The sequence below is a fragment of the Schistocerca gregaria genome, chromosome 3 (assembly GCF_023897955.1).
Source record: "Schistocerca gregaria isolate iqSchGreg1 chromosome 3, iqSchGreg1.2, whole genome shotgun sequence".
NCBI lineage: Eukaryota > Metazoa > Arthropoda > Insecta > Orthoptera > Acrididae > Schistocerca > Schistocerca gregaria.
This window is the reverse complement of record NC_064922.1, coordinates 233,038,239-233,056,927: the sequence shown is the minus strand read 5'-3', so window position 1 is coordinate 233,056,927 and position 18,689 is coordinate 233,038,239. Positions and strand designations below refer to the sequence as shown.

Genomic DNA, 18,689 nt, shown 5'->3' with positions numbered 1-18,689 from the left:
TTTATGATTGAAAATTAAAGTAAGCGATGTCCGAAGTGTGTAATTTCTACTGCTCAGCGGCTGCTGAGCCGGGGAGGAGGGAGGGGAGGAGGGGTTGTAACCTATGAAATCGTTATGCAAACGGTACTTTAAGCAAACAGTAAAGGAAACCAAAGAGAAATTTGGAAAGGGAAGTTCAGGGAAAAGATATAACAAATATGAGGTTTAACGACGACATTGCAGCCTGTCACAAACGGACGGCAAAGGACTGGGAAGAGCAGCTGACCGGAATCGATTATGTCTTGAAAAGAGATTATACGTTGAACATCACCAGTATAAAACGAGGGTAATGGATATAGTCTAATTAAATCAGGCTATGATGAGAAAATTAGATTAGGAAACGAAACAATAAAAGTGGTAGATCGGGTTTGCTATTTGGGCAGTAAAATAACTGATGATGGCCAGCGCAGAGAGGATTTACAAGGCACGCTAGCAGTAGCAAGAATGAGTTACTGAGGAAGAGGAATTTGCTAATAGCTAATAGAAATTTAAGTTTTAGTATGTTCTTTGTGATGGTACTTGTCTGGGATGTAGTCTCGTCCGGAAGTGAATTTTGAACGACAAGCATTTCAGACAAGAAGAGAATGGAAACTTTTAAAATGTGGTGCTACGGAAGAGCGTTAAAGATTAGATACTTAGGTGGAATAATTGACGGTGAAGTAACGAGTCTAACAGGAGAAAAAAGAAATTTATGGCACAACTCGACTGAAAGGAGGGATAGGTTGGTAGCACTCATGAGGAGTAGTCAGTTTGGTAAAATTGTAGAGGGAGGCCTTACCGTGAAAATAAGAGGCTTGTACATGACAGCCTAGCATCGAGAGCTGCATAAAACCAGTCTTCGCACTGAAGACAACGGCAGCAGCAGCAATAACAACAGCCGTCCAAACGAGGCCATTAGAGACAGAACTTAAGAGAAATGGCCTTCTGGGTTGGTTTCGGTTGTTTTGGGCGAGGAGACCACACAGCGAGGTCATCGGTCTCATCGGATTAGGAAAGGAAGTCGGCCGTACCCTTTCGAAGTAACCATCCCAGCATTTGCCTGGAGCGATTTAGGGAAATCATGGAAAACCTAAATCAGGATGGCCGGACACGGGATTGAAGGCCTCCTGGTATTTGAAGCAAAGACTGAATATCTTGTCGTTAGCAAACGTGAAGACGTACAAGAAAAAATGGTTCAAATGGCTCTGAGCACTATGGGACTTAACATCTGAGGTCATCAGTTCCATAGAACTTAGAACTACTTAAACCTAACTAACCTAAGAACATCACACACATCCATGCCCGAGGCAGGATTCGAACCTGCGACGGTAGCAGCAGCGCGGTTCCAGACTGAAGCGCCTAGAACCGCTCGCCACTTAGGCCGGCCAGACGTACAGGAGTCTCACCGATTTTGCGAAAGGATAAGACTATCTAAATACCTTGGAGAAATGTCAACAGACTGAGATCATCTTAAATATTCAAGCCGGGACTTTTTCTTAACTCCCAGTCAATTGCTTAAGTCATACAGTCTGTCAGAGATAATTCAAACACCAAGAAGTATAGGACATTCAACGAAATGGTGATATAGTATGGAAATTTGACGTGGATATCCAGGACAAATGACTTTCATGTCAAATTCATTGTAACAAAAAACTCGTCATGACAGTACAAGATGCGAAGACTGGAGAATGTCGAATCCTGCACATTTTTCAACTGAATGAAATTCTAGAACAGCCCAAACCAGGATAGACATGTTGAGACCGAACACGTCATTCGAAAGGATGTCCATTCTTCATTCAGTGTAAAATATTCTTTTTTCTGTGGATCAGAATCCCGAAAACTTGGTCAAAATTTCAAAATCTCCCCCAATATGGCCGAAAACAAGAATAATGGGTTTTCTGCCCTTATGATAGTGATTTTTGTATCAAAATTGAGAAAGCCAAACAGCCGATCCAGTATGGCGAATAGAATCTGGAAAAAGTTAATAAAGTCCATAAAAATGTTTTCGGTTAACATTTATAATTTCAACTGTAAACTTATTTAAAAAATGCATGCGTTACTGCTTTTATTACAGGCTATATCAGTAACAAAAATTGAAAATTTTATATGTATTCTTAATCTTCTTTCTCTTTTGCTTCTTGTTCTTCATCACGTACCAAGATGGCAACACCAAGATGACAAAGTTTTCATTTTCCTCATCATGGTTGTCGCAAAGAAGAAATGTAGAGAATGTTTGTTGCCAGAAGTCTCTTGAGCATATCCTTCATATTTTGCACGTGAGGTAACTTTGGAGCAGAATTTAGGCGCTAGTGTCTTATTAACTTTCGTGATTCCCGCGCATCTTTCGACAGTGACCGATTGGTAAACTTGTAGAAGCAATTATATATTTTTATATTTTAATAGTTTATCAGTGTTATTTCTATAATGTATGATTATGTGTGCATATGTGTTCTTTTCGTATTTTAATAAAATTTTCAATTCTGTTTCTTCAGGGTAACTAACATCAATTTGCAACTGTCACTAAAAAAGTGGCTCAAAGCCGGAGTTACGGCTGGTAGCTGGATTTTAAGGTTGATTCGCAAAGATAAATAGTACATACTTACGGACGGAATGAAAAATAAGGCGGAACATCGTGGTATTTAAAACGTATCTCTAATTTTCGCGCGCATTTTACAATTTTCGTGCTTGCATTCCGACAAGAAGTTAATTAACAAAAACCAGTTGTTAATTAATGATTAAATAATGAAATAAGTGTTTGTAATTAAGTACAGAATTCTGGAATAGCCTTTGTTTTAAAAAATCTGTCTGATTTCACTGAACAAAAATATTTCATCCGAATGACGCAGCACTTTTCCAGCGCGTCTAGCTCGGGACGCGGCTCGCAAATGAATGCCGCGTTGGACCGGAAATTCAACCTTCGGAAGAAGCAGCTGTCCGCTTCTATCACCGGGATTCAGTAGCCAATCTATGGAACAAAACTTCTTAACGCAGAACTTTTTTTTAATTTATAGTCTTTTTTCAGGATTCTGACCCAATTTGCGGTGGAAGAAGGCCGCAGGGCAGAACAAGAAAAAAAATGATAGGCTGAACTCCGTGGTTATCTGCTGCAAATTGACATACGGGACGATTGGCGACAGGGAGCAAGAAGTGCACCCTGTGGAGGAAAAGCCTCTGGTAGATGCCGTGCAGCCACCTGGCCTTGAATTCGATGTAGACAGTCTCCAGATGAAGAAAACATGACATCCCTGCGTGTGTTTCTCGTCTGAAAGCTTTGATACTTCCTCTGCAATGAGAAAATAAGAGTATTGTCTTTTGTACAAGAACCAGACGATAAGAAATTGGGGTAACGTAGATCGACGCGTCGTTTTACTTTTCGTCACAATCCTCTTCAGCAACCGTCTGTCAAGATCACTGAACACACGCTTCCGTCCGCTCCTTGTGCCTTGGCGAATATTGATTTTCCGCTTTCCCTGTATGCGATATAAATCTCCAATATGGTGCCTCATGAAAGACCAAACACTCCGGCTACCTAAGTTACGGAAGCACCCTCCATATGAACACAAACAATTTGTCCACGTTCGAAGTCACTTAGCTTCGACATAATGCACTTACAACTACACAGAACACTTTCCTCACCAGGACTGACACTTGCAATGTACTGAAGACATTTCACAGGTGCCGTTCGTCGTCAAATATAATAGCGCAACTTGCAGGCTTGGCTAGATCTGCGTTTATATTCAAGCATACATTTACCACTGTGTTTCTATAATACTCACCAACCCCTCTAGCTCTGACAACTGACATGTTTCCGTTCTTTGTGCAGATTTACACCTTTCGCCCTCAAATTGTGCTTGAATAGTGCGTAGTCTGGTGAATGATGATGGTGGCGGCGGCGGCGACGGTGCATTAAGAGGGCTATCAGCTTAAATACCTGAGCACCATAGTTAAGGATATGGCGTCTTAGGACAACGAGGCCACTTCTAAAGTAACAACGTCTAAGGGTGTCTATCGTTTGTCATTATGCTTCGTCATCATATAAAATGTCTTCTCGCAGACAGGTTTCAGATTTAATGCTGGACACTGTCGAGAGATGTGATGACCAGGCACATTGTCACCAGCTCTACTCCGCAAGCCAGCCAACTGCTGTTGACGAGAACGGGTTCGACTTTCGGGATCTGAACTGGTTGTTGCACCTGTGTCGAGCACCATCATACTATTGTTCTCGCCCACGGAGGCGTAGCTTCTCTCCTGTATTCCTTAGCGCAGATTACATTCATATCAACCAGTTACATGCATGCGAACCAAAGTGGCACACGACAAAGAAGGCCAACAACCGTCTCTAAATACATTGTATGGTGCTGAAAAAAATGTGTGTGAATTTTTAAGGGACGAAACTGCTGAGGTCATCGGTCCCTAGACTTACACGCTACTTAAGCTAACTTACGCAAAGATATACACAGACATCCATGCCGCAAGGGGGGGGGGGGGGACTGACCTCCGACGGAAGGGGGTGGGGGGTTGCGCATGTATGGCGCTGAGTCTGCTCATTCTCAACAGAGTAACAATAGCGAACTAAAGCGATTGCAATAGCTGCTTGTCATATCGTCTACGAGGGCAACAGATCCTGTGACGGGAGTGTATTTTGCTTTTTGGAAGGAAAGTATGGTTAAAAATGTTGTGGAAAAGAACTCTGCCTGAGAAAAATCAATTTTCTTCTTTTCTTACCCATAATTTTTTCAGTGCAGTTTCGCCAACACCAGTGGATTCTTTTTATTATTTTTTCTTAGTTGCACATACTGCTGTAAATGTACGTGTCTGTCGTCTGAGCACTGGTGATATTTTGGAACAGTGAGGCATTTTGAACTTCACTTCGATATTGTTGAACAGGTTCGCAGGCAGCTCATAGAGTTAGCTTCGTATTGGGCGGGACTTTCTTCTACCAAACAATGGAAATCACATCTATGGCAGTCCCTCTGTAGAAGACGCCATTATAAAGGCTAGAGGCATCCAGACACAGTATTAACGTGTTAAATTTTTGTAGAGTGTTCTTAGCTACATTCAGAGCCTTGTCCGTCATGATTGGCTGCGTGCCGGCAATTGTGCCGCCGCCACCCCCTCCCCCCTGCATCACCATAATAAGGTACCAGAGCTATTTTATTCGTTATATCTCACTTGCTTTACCAGAAACGGCCGTTTCCTCTCTTGTCCACAGAGACTGTAACCCAGCGCTAGTGATATTGCCGCCAAATGGACTCGTCTTTCTTCTTTAAGGCGAAAAAAGCGATATTTCGGTCTCTGTGACTAAAAATATAGTGAGGTTCATGTCCATAAGGTGGATGCAAATTGTCTTCCACAGATAAGTAATGTAATATTGTTTTTAACTAAGGGGTAACTTTGGAGGATACCGAGCGAGAGGAATATTTTTGGAGCTCAGAATTCTCATGCTTCACTGCAACTGGCATAACATCATTATGCACAACGCCTTTGGCATTTGAACTGAATGCTTTATTGAAATACAGGACTGTTTACTGGCAATGAATACCGTATATCTGAAATCAGTATAGCGTATTTCATTTTTTTTTTCACTTCCACATTGTAACTTCGGTTTAAAAATAGTTTGCAGTACGAGTAATACTTTGACGTGTTGTGGTGTCCAGAATTTTACTTTTACAAATTAATCACCAGACACAATCTCAGTGATCTTCCGTCGTACAGCAATACTGTAGTCATATTATGCGGCAACGGACAAGTAATTGATCAACAGAACTTACGGACAGAAACTGGTTACAACTAGTTCCACGTGTCTCCATCGCCGAGTTATCCAATATGTCAATGTATTTTGTTTCCTGAATCAGTTTATTTCACGTAATGTAAGTAGTAATAGTGTTAAGGAGTTTAGAGAAAAATGGAACTTTGTTATTTTTTAAATTGTGACTCAGAAGAGAATCATAATTTTCACATCGGAAATGTTCACTCAGGTACTTTTATCCCAATCTGTACAAATGTATTTGTTCTTGGACCGTGTTAGGTGTAAAACACGAATTTGTTATTGGTATTCCAGAAATATACGTTAGGTATTAATCAACAGTGACGGCTTATGGTGTTAGCTTAATGCTTAGAAACAGTACAGTTATTGTCTAGAACATGTGTAGGAGTTCACGAATAAAAATATTTCTTCTTTGTTCGTCATCTAACATTCAGCATTCCTTTTGTTTCGCTCCAAAGCAAGTATCCCGCAACTAACAAAAACAAGTACATAATCACAAACAGATCTGTAGATACCGTATCAAGAAGTTGTTATTGATAAACAGCTTTTCTGATATGTGAAAATGAACTAGAAATAAAACTTTATGTGTACGAAATCTAAAATATTCATGTATTAACTTCATTAGTTCATGTAAACGTTTATAATTTTTACCGCTTTTTTTTTTCTCGGGCTCATCTGTTCCGACAAACGTAAGCGTTGACTGATTTCCACAAAGTAACTATCGGAATCCAGTTGGTTTTATTCCTAATTTAATTTAGTATTCTTTTCGGCACTAGTGATTAATATATCAAGTGAGCATTCAACGTTAGTCACTTCCATATGGAGGACATGGTTTCGCCTCTTGGTACTGCAATAGGCTTTTGTTTGGCTAGAGGGCTGCAACAGTGTCCATTCAGGCTCACGAAAACAGCTGAGGATATTCTTGAAGAATTAAGTTAGTAACAGCTACAGTTTCAGAAGCGGATAATAATGGCTGATAGTGACGTCCTAACAACTTTCCTAACCTTTCGGGGCCCCCAGTAACGCCTTGAACGGATAAAGAACGAACCTGTCGGTGTGATTATCCGGTCCCGTGGGCCCCTTTATTTTATTTACGGTTTCACCCATTTGTCGGCTCTGCATAATGCGAATCAAAGTTTGAGTTTTGTGAAAATGAACATATTAACGCTTTTCATCGACTGGAGTAAAATTAAGAGCAACGCAGGTTCTGATGTTTTGGACTTGTGAAGACATTGCTTACGAAAACATTGCATGATTCACTGCGGTCGTAGGCTTTCTCCGCAAGCCACCTTGTGCACGGCGAATACTTTGTGTGCCTCTTTGTCGCTTCCTCCTCCCCTTTATTCCCTTTCCCCTTGCGTTTCCAATCAATAGTCTGCAGGAAGAACGAAACTTCCTTGTGAGCTCGAATTTATCTAATTGTACCTTCATAGTTTTCGTGCGATGTATACATGAGCAAAGCAATGTATTTGTTGACGCTCTTGAATTTTAACAGCAAACCAATCGTGGTGCACAATGCCTCTCCTGTAGCGTCTGCTTCTGGATCTGGACAAACATCTCCGTGTCGTTTTCGCGCTTAATAATCGAACCTGTGATGAAACACGCAGCCCCTCTCGTCGGAGGTTCGAGTCCTCTTTCGGGCATGTGGGCATGTGTGTGTGTGTGTGTGTGTGTGTGTGTGTGTGTGTGTGTGTGTTTGTTGTTGTTAGCATAAGTTAGTTTAAGTGAGTTTAAATAGTGTGTAAGTCTAGGGACCGATGACCTCAGCAGTGTGTCCCCTTAGGAATTCCCACACATTTTTGACGAAACGCGCTGCTGTTCTATCTTCTCTGTTTCATCTATCAATTTTATCTGATAAGCGTCCCAGATCAAGTGCCTGTCGAACGATGATGTTTAAGCTATCTCCTTCTTTGGTTGATTACACTTTAGTCGTTCTATTTTAAATCTCGCCATAGGTGTACTTCCAGATATTTAATGATTGTTACTCCGTCCAGCTATTATTCGGCAGTCCAGTAATCATACAATAACGGGTCTTTCTACCTTTTTATACGCAATAGGTTGGATTTGTGTATGTTACGGGTCGATTGGAATCCATATACCGAGCGGCGCCGGCCGGAGTGGACGAGCGGTTCTGCGCGCTACAGTCTGGAACCGCGCGACCGCTACGGTCGCAGGTTCGAATCCTGCCTCGGGCATGGATGTGTGTGATGTCCTTAGGTTAGTTAGGTTTAAGTAGTTCTAAGTTCTAGGGGACTGATGACCTCAGCAGTTAAGTTCCATAGTCTCATAATCATTTTTTTTTTTTTTTTTTTTTTTTTTTTTTTTTTCTTCCGAGCGGTGAACCGCGAATGGTCTACCTGCTTTTAGCTTCAGTTTGTGACGTTGCATCCGCGAATAGTCCGTTGGAAAATCTGACGTTATCCCATTGGTCATTTATTTTCGTGCTCTCTTCATTGAGATACCAATGTATTGATCAATACAAGCACAGTACATCTACATCTACATCCATACTCCGCAAGCCACCTGACGGTGTGTGGCGGAGGGTACCTTGAGCATCTCTATCGGTTCTCCCTTATATTCCAGTCTCGTATGGTTCGTGGAAAGGAGGAGTGTCGGTATGCCTCTGTGTGGGCTCTAATCTCTCTGATTTTATCCTCATGGTCACTTCGCGAGATATACGTAGGAGGGAGCAATATACGTCTTGACTCCTCGGTATGTGGCCTTTAGCATCAACAGGTTCTTTCCATTCAAGGAATTCTGCGATCCGATATAGGACTCACGACAAGTTTTTGAAGTAGACTGAACGAAGACTGGCCTTAGATTACTTTGGTAAAGGTGCGTTGAGATAAGTCGTCAAGGATTGTGAAGGCATTACCACTTCTAAGGGCAGATTGCATGATGGTGACTTTAATATCGTTATCGATATTTTTGCTACAAGATGGAAAGGCATTTACGTAGTCCATTTTAACCGTATTAAGTATCAATATTAAGCTACATTCCGCAGAAGCGTTACTGGTTACGAATCAAGGACGATCTGATTTTACATGGGTAGAGTTTCATTTTCTCCTAGTTTTATGATGTATACTGAACTGAATATAAATACCTCAACTGTTCAATTACGCATGAAATCCCGACAGGCAAAAATCTAAAGTTCGTAGAAAGACAACTACAGACAGTACCGGTATCTACGAGGCCTGTTTTTTTTTTTTTTTTTTTTTTTTTTTTTTGTAAGTAAGTGCCGTTTTGAAAATAAAAAAGACGTGCTCAGATATCTCAATAATTTTATTTTTACATGAAAGTTGTACCTTAGTCTACGCACTGACGCCATTACAGTCTGATTCTTCTTTGTTTGCGTTATGTCCTGAGTGTTTAAGATGCCTCCGATAATCGTGAGTCCCGCCGACTGTGAAGTACGGGCTGTTATAAGATTTTTGCTCCAAGCGGCACTTAAGGTCGTGAATAAATTTTGTCACGGCAAAAATTTAGCTTGCTTGATTTCTTCAAGTAGTTCGTTTAAGAGGCTCTGGTTTTGCAACCGTTTTACCTAGCGCCTTGTTTACGGTACCCGTAAGTTTGATCACTGTTGGGTGTGTAGTTTTTCAGATTTGTGGAAGCTGGTTCAAAAATGGCTCTGAGCACTATGGGACTTAACTCCTGAGGAGGTCATCAGCCCCTAGAACTTAGAACTACTTAAACCTAACTAACCTAAGGACATCACACACATCCATGCCCGAGGCAGGTTTCGAACCTGCGACCGTAGCGGTCTCTCGGTTCCAGACTATAGCGCCTAGAACCGCTCGGCCACTCCGGCCGGCGTGGAAGCTGGTGTCGCCTTAAAAAAATTGCGCGAAAGTAACTTTCAAACACTTCTTTTTAAAAGTAACGCCTGACACATAATACAGAATGTGCAGAATCGCAAGTTGGTCAGCCATCATTCCAGGTTCTATAGCTTTAGCCCAACTATTGACACTTCGAACTTGACCAAAATTTTTGAAGTGCGCCTGCGACATTTTGTAGCCCTTCAATCAACAGGCTCATACAAACTATTAAGATTAATAAGCTAGAAATTGTTACGAATAGTTTAACAAACCGGAACGTAAAATATGAACGAAATCTGAAATGGTCGAACGAGGACACAAGAGCTCTTGACGTGAAACACCATTATATGTGATTCGGCAGAGGTGTTACATTTCAGAGTCCGCCAAAACGTAAGTGGTGAGCTGACTAGCGTATATACATTCGTTGTTAGTTGCCATTTGAGTAACGATGGAGCCTGGGTCAATTGAATAATGCTTCTTTCTTTACGACATCATTGTTACAACCGGTCATCTAGTAGTGCAGATGCAGCGAAGATTTCACAAACAGTTCAATGTTGGTCGACACAGTGCTGTCCAATTTAGCCGAACAATAACAAAGTGGCTTAAATGGCTCTAAGCACTATGGTACTTAACGTCTGAGGTCATCAGTCCCCTAGATTTAGAACTACTTAAACCTGACTAACCTAAGGACATCACACACATCCATGCCCGATGCAGGATTCGAACCTGCGACCGTAACAGCTCCTAGAACCGCTCGTCCACAGCGGCCAGCTTAATAAAGTGGTTCAGTAACTTCAGAATAAGAGGAACTACTTGGAACAGGTCGGGGAGCTGTCCAGACAGTTAGGGCAGCAGAAAACATAAAGTAAGTTCAAGTTGTTGAGACTAGCCCTCGGCGTTCAGCGGTATACACGCTGGCGCTTTTCACGTTTCGTACAGGCCAGTTGGCCGCATTTTGCACTTTGAGCTCAACTTTCATCCTTTTAAAATCATGGTGGTTCAACAACTGAAGCAAAATGGCTATGTACGGCGGCATATGTTGGCAGAAGGGATGCTGGAAACCTTTGAAAATGACAGTATTCTAATAATGAGTGATGAGACTAATTTTCACTTATCAGGTGCTGTGAACAATCAAAATTGACGGTACTGGTCGGAAAATAATCGGGGAACTCCACGAGAAAATGACTGTGTAATGTGGATTAGCCCCAGGTGGCATCATTGGGTCCTACTTTTTCCGAGAATATGGACGCACAGTGACTGTCAACTCATAGCGTTACCTCAGGACGATGGCAGAATTTTCGATGCCAGAACTGAAAAGTTGTCAGACTGGCCACGATGATCTGTGGTTTCGACAGGATGGTGCTACTTCCCATAACTCAAGACCGCCCATGGCTTTTCTAAAGGAATTTTTTCCAGGTCGTCTCATTTCTTTGCGTGGGGATGTGGAGTGACCTCCTCGATCTCCAGATCTTTGTCCTTACGATTATTTCAAACTGGTTCAAATGCCTCTAAGCACTATGGGACTTAACATCAGAGATCATCAGGCCCTGGACCTAGAATTACTTAAACAGAACTACCCTAAGGACATTACACACATCCATGCCCGAGGCAGACTTTGAACCTGCGACCGTAGCAGCAGCGCGGTTCCGAAATGAAGCGCATAAAAGCGCTTGGCCATAACGGCCAGCGTGCGATTATTTCTTATAGGGCTACATGAAATCTCCGACTGGCATTGAAAATCAACTGACTCTTGAAGCTCTTTCAGAAGTCATTACACGAGAAATTCCTCTGCTATTCTTGAAAGATGTATGGACAATTATTCCACTCGGGTGCAAAAATGCCTGAGCAAGAACGGCGCCATTGGGATGGTATATTTCGCACTTGAATTGCAGTGCATCCTTGTTTGTGCTTTATCTTTATTAAATTGCATTGTCTTTGTGATCTTCGAGATATATAAACATTGAATTTATTTAAAAAATTAATGTGTTAGAATGTTTTGAAAAGTGTAACACTTCCTTTCCGGACCCTGTAGCTAGTAATTACAGCACTGTACCAAGTTATCGTTTAAATGAGTTTGTTTTTGGCTTTCGCGTGTGACTGAAAATACAACGTAATATATCGCGTCTTTCAGCGAGCCTGGTAGGACCATTGTTGACAATATGCCTCCATGTGTTCTCATTACAAACTCCCTCTCTTTTTATATCTTGCAGTGTTACTCCTTTCTGAAGGTGGTCTTCGTATTTTTTTTTTCAGCCACTTTCTTCTGAGATTTCCAACAGTTCTCCTTCCGTATACTGTAATTTCCAAACAATTTGTGTGAGTTCCAGTTTCTTTCATCCTTTGCACGTGCCGAAAGCATATCAGTCATGCAATGCGTAATATTTCCTTCACTGTACAGGTCATTTGCATGTCGTAAGATGTGTCACAAAATACGTCAAGGAAATTTACTTCTAAAAATAGACGAAGAGTTGAGGAAATTTTTAGTTATTTTAGTTATTTAATTTAAAATCTGAAAGGTTGGCAGCCCATTTTGTGGCTATTCCAACCGGCGCTGCTCATGCTCCTATATATATAATACTTTCTTTTCGTATGCTGTAAGAAACAAAGTGGCGACTAGAGACGGAACGGCGTGCGTATACATGTTATCACCTGTATGCACTAGTGACCAGTGCAGGTGTCTGCTCTCCTCGAGCGGATCACAGTGTCTGTAGGTCGCGCTCCAACAGCTGTCGCAACGTCCGCTACGCCGGCCTTGTATCGAACTCGTTTCCCTTCAGTGCAGCCGGCACACACTCATCGCCCTACGCCGCTTTTAATCACTTCCTCGTGCCGGCTATCGACTCGACAAAGCGTCGTCAGCGCTGTCCGTATGGCAACAAGTTACTTAATTACAGAGGACTCTGCCAGTGACAAACAACTTTGAGACACGTGTAGGCTTTCTCGGGCACCTTGGACAACACACGCGGCAGTCATTCGTTCTACTTTCTTGCATTCTCGTCTACAGCTACATCTCCATCGAACCGCAGAAATGTTACGACAAACTTGTGGTTTAGGTGGGACACGTCATAAGGATTGAGACTTTCATAGTAACCCATGGACGCAAACGCCGTCGTACGCCGCTAGGTGATGTAGCACACGAGTGTTGGAGGGGCCTTCACTTAACGCCCGAGAGCAGCGTCGTTGTCAGTGCTAATAGACAGGCAATCCAATGTGGGACGTACGGCGAACGTTACCCGCCAGAGCAGTGCTGCTAAATTTGGCTTTAACAGGTTAAGACAGCAGACGACCGGCGCAAGTGCCTTTGCTAACAGCACAAAATCTCCTGTGCTGCCCATCCTGGGATCGTGACCATACCCATTGCACCCTAGATGACTGGAGAACTGCAACCTGATCAGATGAGTCCCGATTTCAGTAACAGCTGATGATACGGTTCGAGTGTGGCGCAGTCACAACGAAGCCATGGACCTTAGTTGTCAACAAGGTACTGTGCAAGCTGTTGGCGGTACCATAATGGTGTGGGCTGGGTTTACATGGGATGGCCTGGATCGACTGGTGCAACTGAATCGATCATGGATTGCGAATGGTTATGGTCGGCTACTTGGAGACCTTTTACAACCATTCATGGATGTTATGTTCCCAAACAACGATGGAATTCTTGTGGATGACAATGCGCCACGTCACCGGGCCACAATTGTTCGCAGTTAGTCTGAAGAACAATATGGACAATTCGAGTGAATTATTTGGTCACCCATCGAATACCTGTGGGATGCAATCGAGAGGTCAGTTCATGTACAAAAACCAGTACCGGCAACACTTTCGCAATAGAGACTATAGAGGGAGCGTGGCTCAGTATTTTTGCAGGGAACTTCCAACGATTTGTTGAATCCATGCCACGTCGAGATGCTGCAGTAAGCCGGACGAAAGGAGGTCCAACATACTATTAGGAGGTACCATATGAATTTTGTCATCTCATTGTACCGTTTCTCTTGACTGCCGCTAATTATCAGACCTGTCTGAAACAAGTTCTTCCTGGCTTGCTCGATAATGTTCCTGCAAATGTGAGACGCAGCAAGTGGTTCCAGCATGATGTGGTGCCTGCTCATTTTGAACTGACTGTTCGTAGGTGTCTGAGCAGGTCATTCCCGTAAACTTCAAGCATCTGTTCTAACATTAGTGCTGTATTCATGTCTTATGCGTTGCGAACTCATTATGTCCAATAAATGTTTCAGATGAATCACTCTCATGTTGCCTTCCCGATCTTTGACCTCTGCTACCACTTACCACCTGACGTTTGCGACCACTATAAGCATGAGTAACGTTGAGTCACCCATAGCAGCCAGCAGTGTGCAGAGATGCTGACCCACTTTGTGGAGTACCGCTCAGATGGCTTCAGAACTTCCAAATCAGGAGTTTTGAAAGCAAGGAGCGTGCACAAATATCCTGTCTACTTTCCTGATGCAGCTTGGTAACATACGCTTTCTTAGAGAAAATCAAGATGTCAGTGACACAAATGCTCAACAAGAACCTGACAAGTACTGCGGCAGGCAGTAGGAAAATGGGCTCTGATACCTCCTATTTGGAGTAGTGGAATTTTTAGCGGCTAGAGAGCAGCCGGTTTTTCCCCCCACTCATGAATAAGACATTTCTTAATCTTCGGTAATGGCATTTATGCATTTGGGGAAAAGACGCAGGCCAAAAAGCTCACATTAGTGATCTGTTTCCTTCTCCCGCGTTATAACTGAGATGCTGGAGTCTGAAGCTAATGTGCTGACATTTCTAACGTCCATTACGATTTTAGTTGTGATAACTACAGAAATTTTCACCATTAGTTATCAATGTCGAAGATATCGTAAGGAGATTGGAGTAATTTGCAAGGGAGGTTAGAAGAATGATGGGTGACGGTTATTACACTGTAGATTTCACGATGTTTCTGTGGCTGGGAGACTTAACTATAACCTCCCCATTAGAGTACGATTTCTTTGAAAAAAATTAAATCGTTTCGAAAGCGTCAATAGTTTGTCTAAATTATGTTTCCATTGCGTTGGATCTGAATGTAACAGGATAGGGATAACGAACATTTTTGGGTGTGCGTATTGATGAAAACTTGAACCGAAGAAACATATTACTGAACTACACAAACAGTTATATTCAGCTATTGTTGTTCTTCGTATAGTTGCTAGAAACGAATCAGTTTCCTAATGTATTTTGCAAATTTTCACTCGATAATGTCTTATGAAATAATTTTCTGATGTAACTCATCAATTAGAAATAAAGTATCGTTTGCATAAAACCGAGCCTTGAGAATTATATGTGGTGTTCATCCGCAGTTGTCTTGTAGGTACCTTCCAAGGAGTCAGACAAATTAACTGCAGCTCGTACGTTTTCGGTAACGGATATCGTCACAGATAACCCATAACAAATTGATAAGATAGTGATGTTCGTGCCGAGGACAGAAGAAGAAAAATGATCATTATTACCCTTTATTAAAGCTGCCAGAGGCTTAGAAAAGAGTTCAGTTCGCAGCAACAGAAACGTTTAATCATTTGCCCAGTAATTATAAAGTCTGACAAACAGCAAAGCAAATTTTAAATGTGAGATAAAATAATTTATTCTGGAAAATTTCTTCCTTTACATAAACGAATGTTCATTTAAAAACTGGTATCCAAAAAAAAACTTGTTTTCAAATGTAGCTTCACGAGTACAACTACAAATTATATTAATTTACGTTAAAACATATCAACAGTGTTTACCCTGTAAAGTTACTCGTTTCACATCTTTTAGATAAAAAATATTCAAGTGTTCTGTTGACCATGTAAACAGCTAGCATTAGCTGTTGGTGCAAATTGTAAGTTGTCTATGCCAATAAAAACTGCATTTTCGGTTCTGACGATCAGTTCCTTACCTCAAAGTACTCATTTTAGGTGCATCTATGGTATGGATAATTTTACCGTAAGTTTTATGAGAGTCTGAACAGCCCGAAGCAGTTAGGGTTGGACATGGATGACGTAAAGATCTGTGGCTCCATGTAAAGGTGTGTGATCCCACACACAGTAGGCACTGAGTCCTCCGAAGACAACCCTCACACAAATACCTGGCGGGAGGAGAAGGGTTTCATCGTCTTACTAAGTGAAATATCTGCTTTCTATTTAGGATGTAAACTGGGCTGTGTCCTCGAAGTGAAGATCCCGTGACTGATCTACAATTCAGGGCCACGGTGGCGTTACCGCTGAAAGCCTCCTGTGTTGCGCGCACACACATCAGCGGCCGTATTGTATGCACAGTTCCTGAATGAATTCTTCAGCGCACGTCCCTGAAGCAGGAGCAGATCGTAAATGAGATAGGGATCACTGCCCTATTCCTTCAAGTCGATAACAGCATATATCCATCTTCGACACGTGTCCTATATTTGGCCGTCTGTTGCTGAAACTGCAAATTGTTTTTGCAGTTACTGAATAACATAAGAGTCTACCAAAAGCATCTATCGACGTTCATAATATACACTACAGGCCCTTAAAATTGCTACACCAAGAAGAAATGTAGATGATAAACGGGCATTCATTGGACAAATATATTATACTGCAACTGACATGTGAGTACATTTTTACGCAATTTGGGTGCATAGATCCTGAGAAATCAGTACCCAGAACAGCCACCTCTGGCCGTAATAACGGCCTTAATACTCCTGGGCATTGAGTCAAACAGAGGTTGGATGGCGTGTACAGGTACAGCTGCCCATGGAGCTTCAAGACGATACCACAGTTCATCAAGCGTAGAGACTGGCGTATTGTGACGAGCCAGTTGCTCGGCCACCATTGACCAGGCGTTTTCAATTGGTGAGAGATCTGGGGAATGTGGTGGCCAGGTCAGCAGTCGAACATTTTCTGTATCCAGAAAAGCCCGTACAGGACCTGCAACATGCGGTCGTGCATTATCCTGCTGAAATGTAGGGTTTCGCTGGGATCGAATGAAGGGTAGAGCCAAGGGTCGTAACACATCTGAAATGTAACGTCCACTGTTCAAAGTGCCGTCAATACGAACAAGAGGTGACTGCGACGTGCAACCAATGGCACGCCATACCATCACGCCAGGTGATACGCCAGTATGGCGATGACGATTACACGCTTCCAATGCCCATTCACCCCACGGACCTTCATGATGCTGTAAACAGAACCTGGATTCATCCGAAAAAATTACGTTTTGCCATTCGTGCACCCAGGTTCGTCGTTGAGTACACCATCGCAGGCGCTCCTGTCTGTGATGCAGCGTCAAGGGTAACATCAGCTATGGTCTCTGAGCTGATCGTCCGTGCTCCAGCACAATCCGTTACAGCCATGCACATAAGATGCCTGTCATCTCGACTGTTAGTGATACGAGGCCGTTGAGATGCAGCACGGAGTTCCGTATTGCCCTCTTGAACCCATCGATTCGATATTCTGCTAACAGTCATTGGATCTCGACCAAAGAGAGGAACTATGTCGCGATACGATAAACCGTTATCGCGATAGGCTACAATCCGACCATAAAGTCAGAAACGCGATAGTACGCATTTCTCCTTCTTACACGAGGCATCACAACAGCGTTTCACCAGGCAACGCCGGTCAACTGCTGTTTGTGTATGAGAAATCGGTTGAAAACTTTCTTCTTGTCAGCACGTGGGTAGGTGTCGCCACCGGCGCCAACCTTGTGTGAATGCTCTGAAAAGCTAATCATTTGCATATCACAGCATCTTCTTCCTGTCGGTTAAATTTCTCGTCTGTAGCACGTCATCTTCGTGGTGTAGGAATTGTAATGGCCAGTAGTGTAATTCATTTCAAATAGACAGGGTCCAGTCACATTGTGGCCACCGCCTATGTGCGACGTCGACGCGCAATAACCACTCACAGACGACAGGTAGCAGCTCTAGCAGTGGACAATATGCAAAGCGTGACGGGTGTGTGGGGAACAGTTCAGCTGTTGTTATAATGTGAAAATGGAATGATTCATCTTAGGTCCAAAAGGGCATGATCACTGGCTTTCGTGCAAAGCGTGGAAACATTTCCGACACGGATAAAGTGTGTAAACCGTTCGCATGCCGCCGTGGTATACCGTAGATGACAAAACCGCCGCCGAGGCAACTACAGTGCACCAGAGGCCATAGATGGAGATATTTACGGACGAATAGACTGTTGATCAACTGACTGCCCGCATGAACCAAGGGGCTAACAACAATCTCTGTTCAAAGTCCGTTCAGCGAACATTGCTACTTATGTGTCGCCGTAGCCAGCGCTTAGTTCATGCATCCATGCTCACTGCTGTTGATTAGTGACGAAGATTGGAATTTGCACGCCAGTACCACAAATGGTCATCTAGTGGGTGGCGAGGTGGTCTTTGCAGATAAATCACGTTTTACGTTCCATCGGAGAGATGCCGTTGGCGTGTTCGGCGTGAAACGACTGAAAGCAAGATGTTTTTGTGGCATTCCCTTTGTGATCTCGCTGTTCTGGAAGTTACGGAGGATGACCACAAGTATGCATCTATTCGTGTGGACCGTGTCCACCTCCATATGCAGTCACACAGCACGCAGTGTACGTGCGTGTCTAAGAGCATCAGGATGAGTTAACCGTTCTCCCTGGATTTAAAAACACAACTAGAGAATCTATGGGAGCAGTTAGATCGGGCTGTTCGCACTGTGCATTCTCGACCCAAGAAACCTACCGCTGCTTGTCACGGCGTTGGAGTCGGCATGGCTCCACATCCCTGTTGGTATCTTCAAGAACGTGATTGATTCTCTTCCTTCACATCTCGCAGCGGTCCGCACCGCAAAAGGTGTGTATTCAGGCTTTTGACAGGTGGTCACATTAATTTGATTAGACAGTGTAAAAAAAGTGCACCAAAAATTTGGTAACTGGAGCAGTAAAACAGATTGATTTTTTTAAGTTGCACATATTTCTGGGCGCATCCTGATATTTGGTGACAAATACGAAAAATAATGTTACTGTGCATGAACCGCACAACCACAACGAGAGCACACTCCATCTAAAAAACAAAGGCGCCGCATTGGCTTCTCAGATACATAAAACAGAGTAAATGAAAAGTTCATAGCACCA

The 18,689-nt window shown here is 42.8% G+C and overlaps 1 protein-coding gene across 2 annotated transcripts in view; it reads left to right on the top strand.

Annotated features, from left to right (window-relative positions):
• Nucleotides 1-18,689, top strand: part of LOC126356019 (sphingosine kinase 1-like) — a 433,028-nt gene that overhangs the window by 128,319 nt on the left and 286,020 nt on the right. The window lies entirely within an intron of this gene.